The sequence below is a fragment of the Triticum aestivum genome, chromosome 2A (assembly GCF_018294505.1).
Source record: "Triticum aestivum cultivar Chinese Spring chromosome 2A, IWGSC CS RefSeq v2.1, whole genome shotgun sequence".
Classification (NCBI taxonomy): Eukaryota; Viridiplantae; Streptophyta; class Magnoliopsida; order Poales; family Poaceae; genus Triticum; species Triticum aestivum.
In genome coordinates this window covers 152,784,396-152,807,164 of record NC_057797.1, presented here as the reverse complement: position 1 = coordinate 152,807,164, position 22,769 = coordinate 152,784,396, and the positions used below count along the sequence as shown (strand labels likewise).

The following is a 22,769-nucleotide window of genomic DNA, read 5'->3' as shown; positions in this document are numbered from 1 at the left end:
GTGATTCCTCGGGTTTTCCCCTTGATGTTTGGATACACAGTTACTATGGTTACTATGTCTTTACACTGAACCATGTTACTAAAGACGGGTCGACCCTGAGGGGTACCCGCGCGAGCTTAATTGCGAGTGATGTGGAGACGGGTTGACCTGGAGGGTGCCCGCGAGATAATTACGAGGCGTGGCCGGACATTCCTAGCCCTTGCCGCAAGTCCTCGAGACGGGGCAACGGGGTCACATCTTTCGTGAATCTCTGCTTGTTACCGCGCATTCCTAATCCACTACAATTTGGATATTTGATCCGAGGGGCCTCTGGCCTGATAGCACTAACATCACGTGGGCATAGTATGGGCGTTCTGCTTCGTATACATCAGCCGAAGCTTAATAGACGTCAGCGACTGAGCGGCGCACGCCGGGTTGGAACTGGTAAGCTCCTGCCTTTTTAGGGAGGTAGCTAGGTCTGCTCACCGGCCGCCCATGCAACGTGCAGGAGTTCCCGGGGAGATGGCCCATGACCCCTGGGGGCATAGGTTTAGTCCGGCGTGCTGGCCTCTCTATTAAGCCTAGGTCGGGTTGCGGCGTATTGTTTGGCCGAGGACGGGCATGACCCAGGAAAGTGTGTCCGGCCGGAGTTAGTCGAGCGTGGTGGGTAAGTTGGTGCACCCCTACAGGGAAGAAAACATCTATAGATAGCCTTTCCTACGGTAACGGACACTTGGAGTTGTATCCCGATCAATACAACTAGAACTGGATGGTGATGAGAATTGGATTGTGATGATAACTGGATAGTATGGCTCTGGGATTTCTTTCTCGCAGGGAGTCGAGAAAGGATCTCCGGCCGAGGTTGATAACACTACTACTACTTTACTTTATGCTACTCTACTCCCTCCTGTTGCTGCGAGATGGTGGTTTCCAAAAGATGCTAGTTTTTGATAGGACTAGGCCTTCTCTCTTTTCTGGCATTTCTGCAGCCCAGTCCACATATACAGCCTTCCTTTGATAATGTTGCATATGTAGTGTAGATCCTTGCTTGCGAGTACTTTGGATGAGTACTCACGGTTGCTTTTCTCCCCCTTTTCCCTCTTTCTTCTTCTTTCGGTTGATGCAACTAGATGTCTGAGCCCAGGAGCCAGATGCCACCGCCGATGCCTACTACTACGTGGAGACCGACGATGACCAGGAGTAGTTAGGAGGCTCCCAGGCAAGAGGCCTTGCCTTTTCGTTCGTAGATGCTTTTGTGCTAGCCTTCTTAAGGCAAACTTGTCTAACTCATGTCTGTACTCAGATATTGTTGCTTCCGCTGACTCTTGTGTTTTCGAGCTTATGTATTCGAGCCCTCGAGGCCCCTAGCTTGTAATATAAAGCTTGTATTATTTTAATTTGTGTCTAGAGTTGTGTTGTGATATCTTCCCGTGAGTCCTTGATCTTGATCATATACATTTGCGTGCATGATTAGTGTACAATTGAATCGAGGGCGTCACAAGTTGGTATCAGAGCCGACTGCCTGTAGGTAGCCCCCTTTCCGACTCCTTGGCTGAAGTTGAGTCTAGTCACTGAAAAACTTTTACTAACATTGGTTGTGTGGCTTACGGGCCCACGTCGCCATTGGGTGGTATTAGGATATTTTATTCCTCGTCTATACTCTGGGACTCTGATCTCTTGTCTATTCGGGTTAAACATTTTACTAAGTCAGACATTAGGATCTCGTACCCACTTTCTCCCGGAGAGCCCCTTCAGGCCAGATGATCGCTTGCTGCTTTAGAAGATTTCGAAGATACTCCCGATGTTTCCCCGAAACCCTTGTGCCCTTTGCCGTTGCAATTCCATACCACCGATAAATCCTTATGAGTAACTACCTACGTTGTCGTTCATACCTTCATCCCCAGTTGCTCTTGTTATTACAAGATGCCTTGAATTACTCTCTGTTGTCCTAAGAATCCATTGAGCCTACTGCCTTGCAGTTCTTTGCCACATGAATACCCCTGCGGATAATTACTCGCGCTTGCCGAGTATCTGTTCGTCCACAGTTGTTCACTGTTTCACAAAATTCTTTGGAATATTATCCGATCTTCCGAAAATCCTTAGAAACCTACTACTCTTGCTCCTCCTTGTATGCTTGCATTGTGGATGCTTTCCATATGTCTGGCAATATTCAGTAGTATCATTTGTCATATTTCATTTTGAGCATTTGATTCGATATGTTTGTGAATGCTTGCAATCATCAATCAAAGTTAGAATTCTTCCCTTCGGCTCAGACGTCACCCCTGACATGAGCTGGTGTTCGACAAATCAAACCTTGATTGATTGTCGATCTATGTCTATTCAACTAACCTGTCTTTGATCAGGGCCTCTGCTTCTGATCCACCATTTTGGAAATCATATTTCCTTTGCATTTGAGCTTTGAATTAGTCAGTTGTTTCTATAATCTGATATCCTTGCATTCTTTCTTCTTCTGGGTGAGTATCGATGCTCACATCAGATCCCTTGTGGACCACCAGATCCTTTGTTGGGTTTTATCCGACAGCGTCCTTCTTATTTAGTAACATTGTGAGCTTTTCCTCGGATACATAATGCCTTTGGTAAATTGTATCCTCTGCTTCCTCAATCATGCTCTACTTTCGAGCTTGAGTTATTTACTCGTGAAGTTTGTGGTCTATGTTCATAAGATGCCCCAGTGGGTTGAATCTACGCCTTGCCTAATCCGTGTGAACCGGAAGGTTATGCGGGTTATATCTACTAGCGTTTCTTCGGATAACATTTCAACGCTACAACTTCTTCGAATGCGAGAAGTGAATGGAAGGTTGTGCATTGATGAAGTGGGAGTCGACCTTGAACCTTTGTGTTCACGCCCATGGACCCGATGTGGAACTTATCATGGAAGCTTCTTGTTATGATAATAATGATCCCCTTGTGATAAGTTCATCTTGTATCTATATTGGTCCTTTGCAACCGTGGTTCTCACCATGATTGTTCTTCTTTGGTCCCATTTCTTGGACAAGTTGAAGTACCTGTCTTCTGCAGATCATTGCACCTATCCAACCTTTACTTTGATCTACCATCGAGTGCTACACTCTGGTATCTCAAGAATATCACTGAACTGCATAACTTCTTATGGGTTCTTCATCAACTGTTATTTCTCACCGATTTCAATTTTCCTGGGTTCTGAGTTGTCGTCAACCGAGAACACTGATAAGTGAATCACTTCTGCACTCCGATTCAATAACTCTAAATAATCTTCATTGCTTATGAGTTTATTAATCCTTCAAGTCATTCCTAGCCTGATCGGCTATATCATTATCGTGCAACTTTTTAACTGTGCTACCTGGTCCTTCTTCCCGAAGCACAACTTTTTGACGATGAGTGAAGCTTACGTCGATCTTCCTCATCTTATCATTCCACCTTGAACAACAAGCTTGAATCCGAGCTTATGTCGTATCCGTGGTTCCAATAGCCTTCGCTTCATCATTCCTTTTGCTTGATGTCGTTGCTGCTCAATGGCATCTTCTTAGAGCCTCTCGACAAAATTTGTCGTGAATCACCATCAATATACTGCCTTATTCTAAGATATCAATTGAATTCTTGAGGAGAAATACCATCCTTGCCCGTCGATGATTTGTGTTGTCATCGACACCATCCTTGACTTCCTACCAATACAGACTTGGTCATGTTTTGGTTATATCTTACATTCCTTGACATTCTTGGAATTGTTCCTTTGTACTTCTTGTGACCTTCAGATTCAATCTTGCTTGAAACACCATGTTACTGTTACCTCGAAGCATGACTGTGTTACTCCAAACATCAACAAAAACATTGGGAGTGCAATGCTAACTGTTCTTGATCAATTATCCAAACACCGTTGTATAGGTAAACCTCATAAGTTCCTTGCCCCTTTATCTAAACGGTTTAATACTTGGAGTCCAATCATGCTCTGCCTTTCCTTGGGAAAGTTATACTCTAATACTTGGGTATAAACATCTTTCCTTTCCATTGGTCTGATTATCATAATAATCACATTTTCCTTTCCATTGTTTTGTTTTACCTTTCTTGTAATCTAACTTGTCTGAGCAGAGATAAATCCCTGCTTAGGTAAGCACCTCGATGTACAACTCTATCAGTAAGACCCTGTTACTATTGTTGATGACATTCCGGTAACCACCGATGGACGAGAACTTTGCCTATTGGTCCGCCTCGTCCTAACGAGCAGGAAAATGGTTCTCTTTGTCCCTCGCCCTTGGTACCGACGTCGTTGCCAACATAACTGACATGTTGTCATCTGGCATGCCTTGCTATCATCTGTGCAAGATGTCAGCGCCTTTCCTACCTTGAACCCACATGGTGGGCCCATAACCCACAGTTCCACAGGATCGAAACCTGACTCTCCTCTACATCCTTGTTTCTAAGGTTATTTCTCACGCTTGGCTTCATATGAAAATCCCGAGCCGCCTTCCGAGAGGCGATCTATTATGGTATCAGACGCGATACTTATTACCATTACTCTGAACCCCTTTCACCCCTTGTTTCAAGCAACAAACGATTGTCTACCAGGTTGAAGCTTCTTATTGCACCTCACCTTGCTCTCGATGACTTTCTTGAATTTCAACTCGAGAGATGCCTCTATGCCATGTTCACTCACGTAGTCCCCACGTACCTATCTTATGTTGAGCTCCGTCCTTCCTGAGTCATTCCCCCTTACTCCACCCCTTAAATCTCGGGACGAGATTTCTTGTAGTGGAGGAGAATTGTGACGCCCGGATAATTAAGCTACAGTTATCCCATGTTAATGGTGCCGAGTCATCGCAATTACTGTTGCTAATCTTACTTTGGTTCAAACACGAATCAAATTGAACTTCCAAAACAAGTCAAATTCTTATTCCTTTAAACGGCAACACAAAAATGTTCGCTGGGTTACAAAGTTTCACTAATTAATTTTCCTGAAGGAACCAACATTATTTGAAATATTAAATTACCCCTAACCTATTTACAGTGTCCAAAACACCCTTTTTAATCCATTTCCTTTTATGCAAAAATCAAATGAATTCTAATATTCCTCGAACCTTTTTATAACAGTGCTAAATATTACATGTAATTTATTGAGCCAAGTCTCATATTTTACAAAGTGAATGGGTGGCCTAGCAATTTACAAATCAGAGAAGAAATCAAAGAAGCAGAAAGAAAATTAAGAAAAGAGCTAAACTACCGGTGGACTGGGCTCTAGGTCAACCGTGGGAGCCCAGTCCACCTCGCCACCTCCTCCTTCCTACTGCTCATCAGGAGCGCTGTGGAGGCGTGCGCCCCGTCCATGGCCGCGGATGATCACGCGGCATCCATCCCGTGGCTCCCTGATGCAGATAAGGTCGCCCTCGTCCCCCTGTGAACCCTATCCACCCACTTCATCTCCACCTCGCGTCGCTCTCTTCTCCTCGCGTGCGCCAGAAGCACCGTCGCCACTAGCTGCTGCATCGCAGTGGCCACCGACCTCCCCGTCGGCCAAGACTTCGCCAGGAGCTCCGCCCGCTTCCTCTGCTTCGTCTACAAGGGCCAGATCGAGCCCATCCTCGATGCATCGCCGGACCGCGCCGATCCCCTCCGTCAGCGTTCGCCTCGGCCACGGCTTCGATCCACCGTCGTTCGAACCTCCCGGAACCACCTGCTCTCGCCGTTGCCATCACTGTGAGACCCAGCTCCTCCTCCCTTTCCCTGTATCGATCCGGTCCTCTAGAGCAACCTCGTCGTTTGTCCGCGTACCACCGTAGGCCGCCGTCACCGCCGTGCCCGGCGCCGTAGGAGCTCGTGCTCGCTGCGCCACAGTCCGCGCTCGCGCGCCTCTGGCCGCGTTAGGCCTTGCTGGCTCGCGCCCGCCGCTCCCTGGCCGCGCCCAGGCGCGCCGCCATAGTCGTCCGCGTCCCTGCCGCTGCTCTGCTGCTGCTTGTACTGCTGCTCCTCGCGCGCGGACGTTCGCCCGGGCGGCGCCCCTGTCCCGCTAGCTGCCGTGATGGTTGCTGCTGCTTACTACTGAATATTGATGAGGCTGCTATGCTGCTGCTTCTCGCATGCCGCTGACGCTTTCCGGCTGCTGATCTACTAGCAGACACCACTGCCGTTTTGATGTTGCTGATATGCCGCTGCTACTCTTTTGCTGTTGCTACTCATTTTGCTACTGCTGCTCTACTTGCCGCCACTGTTGGTTGCTCCAGCGCTAGCCTCGCATGTGGCCGTGGCCATGGCTGAACACACATGGGTTGTGCGTGTATGTGCACATCCATGGTGCTGCTTGCGCCTCTGGCCGACCCTATGCAAATTACTTCAGGGGATAATTACTAGTTAGATTAGCTACTAGCCTATGGCAGGTGGACCCCCCTCCTCTAAATATCCTCTGAAAAAATGCTAAAATATGTGTGGATGACACTTGGGTCCCACTGGTCCCATTGACCAGTTAAACTGCTGACTGGGATAACCCAGTCAATGACATGCGGGTCCCTCGGGCCCTTTGACTAGTCAACAGTCTCAGTTGACTGCTGACTAGGCAGTCAACTAGACCCCACCTGTCAGCCTCTTACACACTGTTGGGTACACTTCCTTGTGTACCCGTAGCATTTTAGGTATTTTACTTTTTGATTTATTAGTAAATCCAGAAATTCCAGAAATTGTCTAAATCTTCGAAAAATCATATAAAATAATCCGTAGCTCGGATGAAAATATTTTCTACATGAGAGTTGCTCAGAAAAATCCAACGAATCCGAATACGCTATCCATTCATCTGTCACATGCCCCTAGCATGCTGAACATGGAACTTTCCCCCTGCGGTCATCTGTCTGACACAGGTCCGGAACCGGGAACACCTTCCCAGTTGAATTCCCCCTTCACCTATAACATCTAGGACCGCGTTAGAACACGTCTAGCTATGCCTTTTATCCTGTTATGCACTTGCTTGCTATGTATTTACTGTTTCTCCCCCCCTCTTCTCTTCGCTAGACCACGTGGCGGCTGTCGATGCCGCTGTGATCGACTACGTCACCGACGACCCCTCGTTCTTGTCCGAACAACCAGGCAAGCCCCCCTTTTGATCATCCCGATATCGCCCATTCCATTCTCTCATGCTTGCATTAGATTTTGCTATTGTTATTGTTTGCTCCTATTCTGATGCATAGCCTGCTTTTGTAACCTGCTCATTGTTACCTACCTGCTTATCCTAAACTGCTTAGTATAGGTTGGTTAGTGATCCATCAGTGACCCCCACCTTGTCCTTGTTGCCCCTGCTTCATCATCGAAGACCCGTTCAACGGGATCGAAGACCAGAGCCCGACACCTCACATCACATCACGCCCCTTTTGTTGCTCGACTCTGCAGGGTTACCATCGAGTGCCGAGGGTGGACCCTCATACATCACTCCTGATGAGATCTCTGTAGTGTAGCTATTCGTTCGTGGTCATCGAGGGTGATTTCCTCCTTAACCACTTTCGATACGGCTCTGTCGTGCAACCCCTCAAGTGTGAACCTCGGGGGTTGTTCCTCTTACGTTCACCTTGATGATTACATCGAGTGGAATTCACCGGGGTGATTCCTCGGGTTTTCCCCTTAATGTTTGGACACACAGTTACTATGGTTACTATGTCTTTACATTGAACCATGTTACTAAAGACGGGTCGACCCTGAGGGGTACCCGCGCGAGCTTAATTGCGAGGGATGTGGAGACGGGTTGACCTGGAGGGTGCCCGCGAGATAATTACGAGGCGTGGCCGGACATTCCTAGCCCTTGCCGCAAGTCCTCGAGACGGGGCAACGGGGTCACATCTTTCGTGAGTCTTTGCTTGTTACCGCGCGTTCCTAATCCACTACGATTTGGATATTTGATCCGAGGGGCCTCTGGCCTGATAGCACTAACCATCACGTGGGCATAGTATGGGCGTTCTGCGTCGTATACATCAGCCGAAGCTTAATAGACGTCAGCGACTGAGCGGCGCGCGCCGGGTTGGACTGGTAAGCTCCTGCCTTTTTAGGGAGGTAGCTAGGTCTGCTCACCGGCCGCCCACGCAACGTGCAGGAGTTCCCGGGGAGATGGCCCATGACCCTGGGGGCATAGGTTTAGTCCGGCGTGCTGGCCTCTCTATTAAGCCTAGGTCGGGTTGCGGCGTATTGTTTGGCCGAGGCCGGGCATGACCCAGGAAAGTGTGTCCGGCCGGAGTTAATCGAGCGTGGTGGGTAAGTTGGTGCACCCCTGCAGGGAAGAAAACATCTATCGATAGCCTGTCCTACGGTAACGGACACTTGGAGTTGTATCCCGATCGATACAACTAGAACTGGATGGTGATGAGAATTGGATTGTGATGATAACTGGATAGTATGGCTCTGGGATTTCTTTCTCGCAGGGAGTCGAGAAAGGATCTCCGGCCGAGGTTGATAACACTACTACTACTTTACTTTATGCTACTCTACTCCCTCCTGTTGCTGCGAGATGGTGGTTTCCAAAAGATGCTAGTTTTTGATAGGACTAGGCCTTCTCTCTTTTCTGGCATTTCTGCAGCCCAGTCCACATATACAGCCTTCCTTTGATAATGTTGCATATGTAGTGTAGATCCTTGCTTGCGAGTACTTTGGATGAGTACTCACGGTTGCTTTGCTCCCCCTTTTCCCTCTTTCTTCTTCTTTCTGGTTGATGCAACCAGATGTCGGAGCCCAGGAGCCAGATGCCACCGCCGATGCCTACTACTACGTGGAGACCGACGATGACCAGGAGTAGTTAGGAGGCTCCCAGGCAAGAGGCATTGCCTTTTCGTTCGTAGATGCTTTTGTGCTAGCCTTAAGGCAAACTTGTCTAACTCATGTCTGTACTCAGATATTGTTGCTTCCGCTGACTCTTGTGTTTTCGAGCTTATGTATTCGAGCCCTCGAGGCCCCTAGCTTGTAATATAAAGCTTGTATTATTTTAATTTGTGTCTAGTGTTGTGTTGTGATATCTTCCCGTGAGTCCTTGATCTTGATCATACACATTTGCGTGCATGATTAGTGTATGATTGAATCGAGGGCGTCACAGACGGCGACCGTTCGACGTGCGGATGACAGGTGGGACCACCCGCTCGTGCGCATTGATGTGGGCGGGTGGGAGGTAGGTGGCCGCCTGCCACGCGGCCCCGACGCGGACGAGGCACGCGTCTGTTTGGTGTCCGTCGCGACCCAAACCCGGCGCAAGTTTGCGCTTGAAATGGGTCAGCCTGAACACAAAACGGACAAGATGGGTCCGAGACGTCGCACGCTGGGCCGCCTCCTTTGTCCGTTTTACCCCAAACGAACGGGGTCGGACATGATAGAATTGCACGGTGGAATTGACCTTACATATGAACTAGAGCAGCAGGATGAGTGAAGCTGCGCGATGGATAAGAGATGGTCTGCATGTTCCCTTTAAACCGGTGGTGCCGGTTGCTGTTGGTGACCTGCTAAAAATAAATGAGCTGCTATTGTCAGTCTGGTGGGCAAGCCTCCATATATTCAATGCCTGGCCTGCCTTGCGAGCCATCTACTGCATCTGTCGGATGCAAATCGCAGCTATATAGATGCTATGTAGGAAGATGGAAAGAGTGCGGCCTCGCAGAGGCCGAGCGTCAGGTAGCTCGTTATCTACCTTGTGGGAATATACTTTTTTTCCATCGAATTTAGGACTTTATTCAGAATAAAAGGAGTCGATTACAATCTGCCCGTAGGCTAGTTCGGAGGAAGTCTGGGCTAACAGCTAGCCAACTGTCCGTCCCATCAAGCGTACAGACACGTTGAGCACAAAGATGGGCCGGCACATTCAAATCCCTACCGACATGTTGAACCGAAAAAGAGATAAAATGCGGCACTATGTCCAATAATTCTTGAAAGATGGGCGATGCAATCGATCTGGGATTGCCTCGCGAGTTCCAGAGCTCGACCAAATGAAGACAATCGACCTCCATTATCACATGTGAGTAGCCTCGGAGCTGGGCAAAAATTACCCCCTCCCGAAAAGCCAGCAGCTCGGCGATGAAAGGATCCGAGACTCCTGGCAATGGTTTGCACCAAGCTCCTAGGAAAGCAAGATGGGAGCGTGCCACTCCCCCTGCCCTCCCATTCGGCTGGCCGTCGAACACTGATCCATCAGTGTTGATGATGATCCATCCCGCGTCCGGGGGGTGCCAACGCTGCCCCGGTGTCCGAGTGCGTCGATTTGGTATGTCGAGAATGGATAGTGTTTCCTGCACCCACTTCATGGCCATGGCAGGATCGAACCCCTCCTAATCATGTGTCCACTTGTTCCTGGAGGTCCAAATGGAATGCATGATAGTAATGATTTTGCATCGTGCATCATCATAGAGCTGTTGGTCTAGCGTGATGTCACGAGCCCAAGAATCTTGGTGCAGCGCTGGTAGGTGTAGATCAGAGCGATCGCGAGCTGCCGCCCAAAACAAGCTTGCATGCGTGCAGGTCATCAGTGCATGCATTAGGTCTTCGTCTGCAGCCTGACAAAGATCACACCGGCTCATCGTTTTGATGTGCCTGTAGTGTAGAGTCACAGAATCCGAAAGAATCCCCCGAAGAACTCTCCACCAAAATACTCTAATCTTTGGTAGCACATTGAGCTTCCAAAGTCCAGTCCACAACTGTTTGTTATTCAGTGATGTCTCCGTTACCGTCCCTTCCTCTGGAGAACTGAGCTCGTTACGAGTCATGAGAGATCGGTATGCCGATTTGACAGAATAGTGTCCTGACCTTTCCAAAGCCCATGCCAAAGTATCCTCTCCGCCCGCCACCCTCAATGAAATATTCAGTATTGCTCTCGCGTCGGGGGGGTGTGAAGTTTTGACGGATTAAATCCACCTTCCACCTTCCTGTATAAACATCTATCAAATCTGAAACTTTTGTGAGTACAGCATCTCCTATGCGGCCACTAGGTTTCAGTGATATTGTGGTTGGTATCCAAGGGTCTGTACATATTGAGATTGTGGTGCCGTCGCCAACCCTATGGATCAAGCCCTCTTCCAGCGCCCTCCGTCCAGCCATGATCGCCTTCCACGTAGCAGAAGCCCGGCTCGGCACCGTAGCATGAAGGAAGTCAGTCTGCGGGAAATATCTTCCTCTCAACACCCGGGCACACCTCGTGGGAATATACTTCGTGATTCACTTCTGGCATGCTTTTTCTAGGTATACCTCGCAATATACAGGTACAGGAATAGTGCAAACGTATGTCCTTTGCCCATTGTCAGCTCGAGTGAATGCAACGATGCTGTTTGACGCGCGTGGTGGAGCGGTGACTTGACTACTCTAAGTCAATATGACATGAATTTAACACGGACCTGTTGCCGGCAGTGAATAGTATCAATTTTATATTAGACTAGGCGTCTCGCCCGTTACTGCCTGTTGGAGCAAAGGCTATCCTGGCAATTTCCAGACATGTGCAGTCAGCGTATTTCTTTTTTCAATGACAAATCCTCTAATTAGTGTATTGTTACGTGTTAGATTTGGAGCAAACTAACTAATGTAAGTAAAAGTATTGCTCATTAGGCATCACGCACGAAGCTCTAGATCCTCTCTTTCCCACTTGATAATGATACAATTAGCAGCAGGGCCCCTCTCTTTTGTTTTTTGTAACTGTGCAGCCTACGATACATCAAACTCGTTGAATTAGTGAGCAAAAATATACTGCATTTCCATTTTGAAAAAAAATTTTACTGCACTTTCAGTTCAAAATTAACACGGACGACTATTCTCAAGAAAAATTAAACATGCTTTCCTTGTAAGCGTTTCTCTATTTTCACATTGCTAATCTCCAAACAAATGGTTCATACCCTAAACTATTTGTGAACAAACTATTGTCTGTAGATCCATAATTAGAGTACTAATAACCCAGGATCTTTAAGTAATCTCCATAAACTATTTGTTAACCATGCTATCCTCGGCGACCTTTCCGACCTATGCAGTCAGCACTTTTTTTAATGACTATATCCTCTAATTAGTGCACTGTTACGTTTTAGATTTTGAGCAAAGTAACCAAGTTAATTAAGAGAAGAAAATTTCTTATTTAACACTGTCTTAAAATCTGGTTCCTTATTTGATACTGAATTTTTTTTATTCTCTATTTGACACTAGTCCTAAATTTTATTTCCTATACAACACTTCCGTCCATTTTGAGCCTAAATGACATCTGAAAAGACGATTTTGCCCCTCATGCGGTATGTGTGTGCGTGCGTGTGTGCTGTTGCGTGTGTGGGTGCACGCGCACATATGTGCTGCTGCTGCATGTGTGTGTGCATGTGTGCCGCTGCGTGGGTACATGCGCACGTGTGTGTGCGTGCTGTTGCGTGCCTATGTGCTGCCTGCGTGTGTGCTGCTGCTACGTGTGTGTATATGTGTGTGTGTGCTGCGTGCGTGTGTGTTGCTGCATGTGTGTGCGCGTGCATGTGTGTTGCTGCGTGCGTGTGTGTGCGTGCGCGTGCGTGTTTGTTGCATGAGTGTGCGCATGCGTGTGTGTTGGTGCATGTGTATGTGTTGCTACGTGTGTGCTCCTGCCCTCGCACTGGTGCCGCGTGTGTGCGCTATTGCCCCGACACACATATCATATGAGGGGCAAAAGAGTCTTTTCAGATGTCATTTAGGCTCAAAATGAACGAAAATGTCATATAGGGAATAAAATTTAGAATTTGTGTTAAATAGAGAAGAAATTTTTTTCCAGTGTCAAATAAAAAAGCAGATTTTAAAAGTGTCAAATAAGGAATTTTCTTAATTAAGAGTGCTGCTCATTAGACGTCACGTACCAAGCTTTAGATCCACTCTTTCCCAACGGATAATGATACAATTATGTGTAGGTCCTTTCTCTTTTGTTTTCTATAACTGTGCACCTATGATTTTTTTTAAATACTATCGAACTCACGAACTAGTGAGCAAAAAATATACTGCATTTTCCAATTCGACATTAACAAGCCTGAACATTCCCAAGAAAAAAAACTGCTTTCCTTCTAAGCGTTTCTCTATTTTCACATCGCTAATCTCCAAAAAAATGATATACAAACCCTAAACTATTGGTTGTAGGTCCGTAATTATAATGCCAATAATCCAGGATCTTTAAGTAATTTTCTTCCTTGATGGCAGTCCAAACCTGCAGGCCTGCATGCAAAAATTGATGGCACATCATGTCACTAGTCCAAACCGCGCAAATGCCCAGATTGGAGGGATGGAGCTGCTTCGCCCAGGTTCGGCACCTGTCAGCTACTTGGGGCCTATCCATTGAATACGGTGAAATACAGCATTGCTTACGATGGTGGCAATTAAAATACGTTTGACAACACTGATCGCAACGCTGGCTCGGCGGGGATGATTCCGAGCTACCTGCAGACCGGCCTCTGCAACATTTTATCAAAGATGGAAATCATGTACAGCCTGCGGGTATTCAAGTTACACGAATCACGCGGCATAGTGTGATGTAGATACCGAACACGCGTAGCCGCATGTTCACTCGTAATTATTCGAAGACTTGCATGGCTATAAAACTGCTGCGTGCACACATAGAAAAAAGTGCATCACACCTAAAGCGTGTGCGTGGATTTAGGATGCTTGGCGCGGCGACGGTCGAGGGCGAGCTGAGCCGATATAATTCATCCACTTTTTTTTGCTGCTGCTATCATCATATTTGTGTGTTGTTTCCTCGATGACAATAAGCACTTCCATATTTGTGGTGATATTATCTGATAAGTGAAATTGTATTTTATAAATGAGTGAAATATGTTTTAGGAAGCGAGTGAAATTGATTTTTATTGATAATTTTTTGAATTGTGTGAAATTGTCTCCTCCTAGGCTGACTTGTTTACGCAAAACTTTGTCGGTCAACACACAATTTCAGCAGTGACTGTTGGATGTCCATCCAAGGGCCGACGTGCTTCTTCAATATCTGATCTTCCTGCTCCAGCCGCCTAAACCAGCGCTTGCAGGACTGCATGCTCCCTCCTCTTGTGGACGGCTGTGATGCCGCGCACGCTTCACCTGCCCACCCTACTCCCTCCGCTGGCCTGGCCATCCCTCTACCCATCCGCACCTCATGTTATTCTTCGGTGACGGCAGCCTCACGCCGCAGCCGAACCAGTCAACCGTCATACTCTGCTCAGCGTGGGCATCCACTGTTGTGTCTTCGCCGGCAGAAGGTTTCCCTGCTGTTGTTGGGTACTTATCACTTTGTTGGATTGTAATGTGACATGGCACTTTTGGTTTATTCGTTATGCTACTTTGTTAAAGGATACGAGACTTATGCTACTTTGTTAAAGGATATGAGACATGGCACTTTAAAATTCTTTCTTATATGGGTTTATCTCATTCATCATTTTCATTATTAAGCTTCAAATATGATATATTTTTATTAATGTATTACTGTTGTCATGACTTTTGTCGAGTGTCTAATATAACAAAAAATAATCTATGTAAAAAACGTATTAAAAAAAGACCCAGCCGTGGCGGGGCGCGCATGGTGACTTTACTAGAACCACCCCAATCTAGCCCGAAGGCGAAAGGGACAGCCTTTCGGCCGTCGAGCGGCCCAGCAACGGCGACAACAGGGGAGTCATAGTAGCTATGTGTAGTGAGCTTGTGAAGCAGGCGGCGACGCGGGTATATAAACCGATGGTCGTGTCCCTCGCCGGGTGAGGTGGGACTCTATTCCGCACACTAGGACCATTAAAGAAGAAGAAAACCCTTCGACAAAAGGAGTCACTCATCCAACAAGTCATCCCTTCATAGCCAGCACCATTCCCATCTACAACAAACATCCCCATATTCATCTCCGCCAATTTAGTCTTCATCCCCGTAGGCATAGCCATAAACTTATAACTAAGGGTACCTCACATACAACGACATTGTAATACTATTTTCAACCACTAATCTTCAAGTATCATCTGCAATGTCTTTTGCCTGTGATTTATTTGCGATGTACGAGTAGTCCCCTTAGGCTAAGGGTTTAGGCATAGCCTCGCAACCCCATTTACTCGTGCAACGGGATTGTTGGTTTATTTTAAAGAAATGTTATTTTTATGTGTTATGCAACGATTTTATCTCTTGTATTTTTAAAGAAATGAACACGCAAGCATAAACAGAATGACACAAAAGAGGGCGGCTTGATAGCATACCATGTCATGCATGCCGATGCCGCTCACGGGGCGGCCTTGACGCTCTCAAGAGTGGCACAAAACTTGTTGCATTCTTGTTGAATCATCCTCCATCGCTTTAAAATGGACACCCATCCACGCGTGCTTACTATTTGGTACGGCGGAAACTTCTTGCGCCCATGAAACTCACGGTGGACACGAATCCAAAAAGTTGAATGCTTTTGTTCGGTGCCCGTCTTGGGGTCTTGCCCAATGTCTCTCTAACACTCACAAATAAGCTTGTCCTCGACCGCCGTGTATGCCTTGGTCCACTTGCTCTTCTGCTTCGGCTTCACCCCGGCGTCTTGGTTGGTGAGCTCGTCCTCGAACAAAGGCTCCCCTTCGATGTCGCACTCGTCCTCTTGCCCGTAGTCCTCCGAGAACTCGTGGTCAAGTGGGAAGCCGTCCAGGTCCAGGCCGGTCTGATCATGCATGAAGGTCGCCTGATCTTGATCAAAGGTGGATGGCGTGAACACCCCTCGGCCGTCTTGGCTTTGTGTCTCGTCGGTATTGTAGCCAGCCCCGGTGGCACCGCCATCGGCCGGCGCACCACCCTCGAAGATGATGTTCTGCATGTAGTCGTCATCGCCAGAGGCCGGCATTCCGTCGAATAGGCTGCGTGCGCCCGGCAACACGTCGGCTGGCATGTGTCGCGCGCGTTTCCTCACGCCTCCGAATGACGAGCCACCGGCCACCGGTGTGGCGTTGAGGTCGATGGGCTTGGGAGTGGAAGGTGCCACCACGCTCAGCTCAGGCGAGCACTCCCCGGAGAGGCAGGAGGCTTGCAGGTAGATGTGAAAGCCGGGCATCGGGGTGCAAGCCGACACGCGGGGCGAGTCGGGCAGCACCATCTGAGGGAACGCGGATGAGCCGGCGCTGGCCGCGGCCACGACGGCGTTGACGAGGCCGTGCTGGCTAGGGTTTAACCCTAGCATATATAGCGCCTCCCTCGTTGCCGCCGCGACGCGGGCGTTGTTGACCTGCTGCTGCGTGGCGGCCGCCACGATGGCTTCATCCCTCGCGTCTGCCGCTTGCCTCCGACCCTTCCTATTGGTCGACTCCCTTGCCCGTTGTTCGAGTGTCAGCGTCTTCTTCGGCTTGGCCACGACAACGGTCTTGCGGGGGGCGTGAGGCTTTGCCTTTGCCGGAGGGCGCGGTCGTCATGCTGGACGAGGCGAGGGAGGCGAGGCCGGCGGCGGCGTCGAGGTCGTCGTCCATGGCAGGGGTCGGGAGCGCGCGCGGGCGGGAGGGTTTTTGGAAAGAAATGGAGGAAAATGATGGAGGCTGCCACCGACAAGCGGGCCCGGAGGAAGGAGAAGGCAAGCACGCGCGCGTCCGTCTCATCTCTGCGCCGACGCAAATCCGGCTCAAAAATGAGCGGGAATGTGTTGGCAGGCGGACGAAAAACGGACACACGTCTTTTTAGATCGACACATTGGGTCACTTATCTGTCCACACCGACCTAAACGGACGCCCGTGGACAAAATGGGTCGCCTCGTTGGAGTTGTTCTTAGTGACTCATCTGCGGCAGCTTACTGGTCATCATGCCGCTCTTTTACCCACCCATCCCGCTGATGTGTCTTCACACTGTGGAAGGAGGGGTAGGCGGCGTTGCTTCTTTTACTCTCTCCTCATCGCCCGCTCTTTCTCTGCTCCAGGGCTTGTGTCCACGTGTACGAGTATATGTGGTGGGTTCTGCCAGCTCGATTGCCTGTGTGGCTCCGTTGTCTTTATCTCATCTCCTTCCCGTAGTCTTTTCTTCTCCGTGTTCTAGTTTCCTTCACGACCGCCACCTCACACTTCACGCCGCACACCCCTTGCTTCGATCCACAGGAAGGTTTCTTCCACGTTTACCATTGGTCCTGCAATGGGGTTGTTACCTGGCTACGCGCTGCTTTGTTTGCTGGCCGGCAGTGCTATTCGCCGCTCCTACTAGCTGATGTTTGGACAGGTTTTGCCCTTTCGTCTGGCTAATCTTTTCTGCTCGCTGATCGTGTTTTGTTCCCTTCATACTTACATGTCTTACGAGCTTCTTCTTGTTGTTGCCTTGCGCCTATTACTAGCTGCGTGTATTCATGTTAGAGTTAAGTCTGAAGTGGCTTCTTCGCTCCTTTATTATTGCTATTTTCCTCATACTTTCCAAGGAGTTTCTTCAATCCCTTTATATCTCAGAACATTAGTCCCTTAGATTGCTTGAAATCACCAAAGAAATCACCAGCGTGGTTTTTTATCATCGCTCTGATTAGAACTGCAAACGAGTCGAGTTTGAGCGAGTTGGAGTTGGCTCAGCTCAACTCATATAAAAATTCGAGCGAGCTCAAACTGAGTGAAGCTCATGATCGAGCTGTAGAACATGACTCATGCTCAGCTTGTAACGATCTCGAGTCGATCTCGAGCTAGTTCCGAGCTAAATGAGATGGTAAAAATTATAAATCTATGGATGAAAAACAAAAAAAAATTAAGATGAACATGCCAGGAACCTTTGCCAAAAATATAGGATATTGAACACATAGTCGACCACATGCCATAATTAGGCCTAAATCTTCTCTGCACTTAATTAAGTTTCCATGTTCGTTGATAAATAAAATGAAGACAAATTATGCACAACATATATGGTAATAAATTATCTTATTTCCATTTAATATATAGCATGATTATTTAACATAATGATATTCTGTTGAGCTATCGAGCTAAAATCGAGCGAGCCAGCATTGGCTCAAGATCATCTCGTTTTTTGGTCGAGCTACATAAAGTGTTCAAACTCAGATTGTTTCTTTTCGAGTCGATCTCGAGTCGAGTCAAAAACCGAGTCGATTTCGAGCGGCTCACGAGTCTCGAGCTTTTCTTGCAGCCCTAGCTCTGATGTACCCTGGCGGAATGTTTATTCGCCCCGGGGTATCAGGGGAAGGAACGTTCCCCTTATACTATTAGGATCCTATAATTAAGGCGAGAGAAGCTACGCTGAGCGTTCTGAATGGAGATACGATGAGATACGATGTGTTTCAGAGCTTGAATACCTCCGAAAATAAAACAAAAACACATATCACTTCTTCTTTTTTGTGCGGGGAAAAACACATGTCACTTGTTTGATTGCATTGTTCTGCTTATAGGCAATTCGACCATAAATTAGGTAACCATCAGGTCATACATTTCAGGTAAAAATATGTACAACATAGATGTGTGTATAGGAGCCACAGGTCAGTTAATAGTTAGTTACACAATCCTACTTACCGCAAGAACATTGTCACCTCCCTCCAGATATATCAGAAACTGCACCCATGCTCGTCGATGATTCGTATGGCAACATTTTCTGGTTGAAGTCCCCATCATACATCCGCTCCAGCATGGTGAAACTGAGGTACGCGGACGACAAGTCCGGGAGGACCATGTCGCCGTCGAGGTACTGCATGACCTGCCGCATGGTTGGCCTTCCATTAGGCAATGGGTGCGAGCATAACAACGCAAGTTTCAGCACCAGCGAGACCATGTCCGGACTAAACCCACTTGGAATCCTCGTATCCACCGCGCCAATGATCAAACCCTTGCGCCATTGCTCGATCACCCAATCCACGAGCACGATGCGGTTGTCGTGCTCGTTTTGCTCGATTGGCCTCCGCCCACACGTGATTTCCAGAAGGAATGCATCGAAGGCGAACACATCGGTCGACGGGGTTGCCTTGCCGGTGTGTCCAAGCTCAGGAGCTAGGTAGCCCATGGTGCCAACCACATGCGTTGTATGGGCGTCCGTCCCATGATCGTACAGCCTTGCAAGGCCGAAATCCCCTAACCGCCCATTCATCTCGCTGTCTAGAAGAATATTGCTTGCCTTCACATCTCGGTGGATGACAACCTGCTCCCAATCCTCATCATGGAGATACAATAACCCAGAAGCCACACCTCTGATTATGTGAAATCTTTGAGGCCAGTCCAGTGTACCTGCTGAGGATGCATCATACAAGTATTTATCAAGGCTTCCGTTTGGCATGTAATCGTAAACCAGGAGAAGTTCCCCTTTGCGCCGGCAATAGCCAAGCAACGGCACGAGGTTCCGGTGCCGTAGCCGTCCGATGCTTGCGACCTCGGCGACGAACTCCTTCATCCCTTGCCTTGATTCATGAGACACCCTCTTTACGGCGACCTCCATGTCCGGCTTGCGGAGCTTGCCCCTGTACACACTTCCGAAGCCTCCCGCCCCGATCAGGTTCTTGTCGCTGAACCCCTTGGTCGCATGATACAATTTCCTTGTATGAGAATCGGTGGGGGCCGAAGGCGTCCTCCCAGTCCTCGCGCAGCTCCGAGAACTTGACAAGCCGTCGTACAAAGATGTACACTCCGATGCCCAGAACGAGTACCAGAGCTGCCAACGCTATGGGCAGCACGATCACCAGCACCCTGGACCGTGGCTTTGGCCAGGCCCGTGGCAAGGCCGGCAGCGCCGAGATGTCCAGTGCAGGGGCTGGCACGTCCAGCGCGAAGCTCCTGCCGAGGACGAAGTGGCGTGTGGCGAGGACACCTGTTGCTGACGAGAATCCGACCAACATCGTGCTCTGCACTACAGGCGAGAGGTCGACGGTGGTCGTGAGGAGGGGCTTCTTGGGCCTGGCCATGCCCAGGGGAGCCACGGTCACGGCGACCTCCGTGGCCCCGCCATCGTAGTCCACCCACACTTGCATGGCCTCCCGGCTGATCAGGCTCAGGTTCCGGAACGTCCCGGTGCCGTCGTCGTAGTACCCGGCGTCGGCGGAACGGACCGAAACCAGGCTGTCGACGTCGACGCCGACGTGGTTGCTGTTGATGTCACGGAACTCGGCGTTGAAGAGCGTGTCGAGCTCCACGGCGAAGATGTGGTCGCTCCGGTTGCCGCCGTCGGTGTCGTTGAGGAGGCCCAGGAACTGGCCCGGCATCGCCGTGGAGAGCAGCTCCCTGGACGCGGAGACGAAGAAGGCCATGCCGTGGCTGCTCAGGTCCGCGTACTGCCCGAAGATGGCGAAGACGAAAGTGGTCGAGAAGGACCGCGCGGCGCCGTCGCCGGTGCCGTTCGCCTCGCCGCCGCCGCGGAACGGCAGGGGGGACGGGTGGAAGGCCTGGCCTTTCGTCTGGATGGTGCAGTTGGTCAGCATGAGCAGGCCGTTGGGCATGACCACCGCGCCGTCGAGCGTCAGGTTCACGCCCGCGAAGCCGTTATAGCTGAACTGCACGCTGTCGCCGCTCGCCGCAGCCACGAGGAGCAGGAGCAGAGGGACCAGGTGGTGAGGGTGGAGAAGCATGGCTCTCCAAGGAACGCCGGCCGGCGCTCTGTTCTTGGCAATGGCCTGCGGGTGTGTGAATCCTCCGTTTTCTTGTGTGCTTGCGGTCCAAGGGAAAATTTTCTTGGCCAAGTGGTAAGGAAAAACTCAGGTAAACTAGAGGGCTTGTGGCGCGTTCCGAGTAGCAACTGAAAGCGACGTAGATGGATGGGGGGCTGCTAGTTGTGGTTGTGCGCTCTGGTCAAACCATTCGGGGGCTGTCTTTCTCAGGCCGAAACGTCCGTCGACTTGCAGACGTCTCCACTCTCAAGTCGTCGCTTTTGCCTTGGCAAGTGGCCTTGCAGCAGTGATATGAGTGATTTGGAGTAAGAAACTTCAGATTTTCACACCCGTTGAACGTTGACTAGGGTTTCGGCACTGTCACACGGTCTTCTAGCTATGATGTATACTTATTTTGTGGTGTATGTATGCGGCTCTGTCAAAGTAGTATAAAGAACATCCAAAGTAAAATATACGTTCAGGTCCGACGACTATAAGCAATTAAGCGAGTCGAAGGAGCACCGCTGTCATCGCCCCTTCGTCATCGAAGCTGGACAAACTTTGTTATAGTACACGGTAGGAAGTTGTCATGCTAAGGCCCCATGAGACCAGCGCACCAGAACAGGAACCGCCGCCGATGAAGTGACGCGTAGATTGGAAGGTCCAACCCGTAGACACACAAACAAAGACGAACAAAAATCAGATCGACATGGATCCAACGAAGACAAACGCCGACCGGATCCCATGAGATCCCCCGCTCCACACGCCCTTCGATGACGCTAGAAGCACCACTGGGACGGGGACTAGGCACGGACAAACTTACTCCTTCTTCAGAGAGTTGCGGTCGCCTTATCTCTCTAAGCAGAACACAAATCGTAACAAAACCAAAAAAAGTATCTAAAAACGAAGCCCTCCCAGCGGCACGGGCCGAGATCAACCACACCTCCATGGCCCTAAGACCACAAGAGACGAGGTAGATCGGCAGCGGTGCCGACGGGAGGCACAAGAAACCCTAAGAAGCTGTGTGTTTTTTAAGGGTGTGACGAGATCTCATGATGGTTGGTGGGGCTGCACATGTGACGAGCTGATAGTGACTACAAGCAGTGAGAAAGATTATTCGGTGAGTTTAGACATGTTTCACCCGCAGACATGTGTTAATCAGGTTATTTGAGACGAAGAGATCATTAGGTCAATAGAGGACACATGTCTCCAATGGCTCCTGTACGGAGTGGCGATCTGGGAGGCGATGGCGCGGGCGACGCTGCCTGCGTGGCCCCCGGCCGGCTGGCCGAGGCGGAGTGGACGGTGGTCCGGTCGGGCGCGGGGCCGGCGCGCTCCTTGCCGCGCTTGGGGCTGTCCTGCGCCTTCGCGGGCGCCGGAGGCTGGTCGGGAAGCCGTTTCTGGGCTCTGGCCGACGAGGGCGGCGGGGAGTGGCAGCGCCCCGTGCTCGGTGGGTGATTTCATGGCGCGGGCAGAGGAGCTCGGGGGCTCTCTCAAGGCTGGGCGAAGGCAGGCGTTCGCGCCCGGTAGCCGCGGTTCTAGGAGGAGCGGGGCGTCGCGCTGGGGGCCGCTGGGTGCTGCTCCGGTGGGCGTAGTCCGACGGGGTTCTGCTGGCCTACCTGTCACTGCCGCAGATGCGGTCCTCCTTCTCCGGGCTCCACCGGCGCCGCCGCGGGAGGTGGTCGCGCCGGCCTCGGGGGTGTTGGCGGCGGCGGCGCGGGAGCCAGGTCCTAGGGCTGGGACGCTGGTGCCTCGCGGGCTGGTTTGCCAAGCGGAGCTACAGGGCTCGGTGCCCAAGCCCACATCCGGGCTGGGCCAGGCCTAGGTGCCCCCTGTGATTCCTGTGCTGTCGAGTCCGGCGTTGGGCCAGGGGTTGCAGGAAGAGCCCGGCCCACCCATCCAGGGCCTGGAGATGGAGGTATTTAACTGGCTCTGGTTCCGCCGGGGAACCCTAGATCCATCGCTAGGGTTTCCAGCCACCAAAGCTGAGGTGCGACGCTTCGGGCGTTCCTCTCTCTCACTCTTCCCCACCCACCCTCCTCTGCCCCTCAAGCGCTCCTTTGCCAAGGTGGCACTACAAAAAAAGACACATCCGTGACATTTTGGGCCGAACGAAATTTTTTTCTGTCATACATATGACACTTCTATGACGATAATTATGACAAAACCCGGTATCATCATAGATGTGGTGGGCTCCTACTTCTATGACAAAAAATCATGACAAAAAATGGGCTTTTCGTCCTGGGCGGGCCGGAGACGCGGCTACATGACATTCTTTGGGCCGTCCATAACGAAAAAAACCGTGGTAGAAGCGAGGGGGAGGAAAATTTTGGGGAGTTCCCGGTTA

The 22,769-nt window shown here is 49.9% G+C and overlaps 1 pseudogene; it reads right to left on the bottom strand.

Moving 5' to 3' along the window:
* Positions 1–18,210: 18,210 nt before the first annotated feature.
* On the bottom strand, positions 18,211–20,518 carry LOC123188095 (L-type lectin-domain containing receptor kinase SIT2-like; annotated as a pseudogene).
* Positions 20,519–22,769: the final 2,251 nt, after the last annotated feature.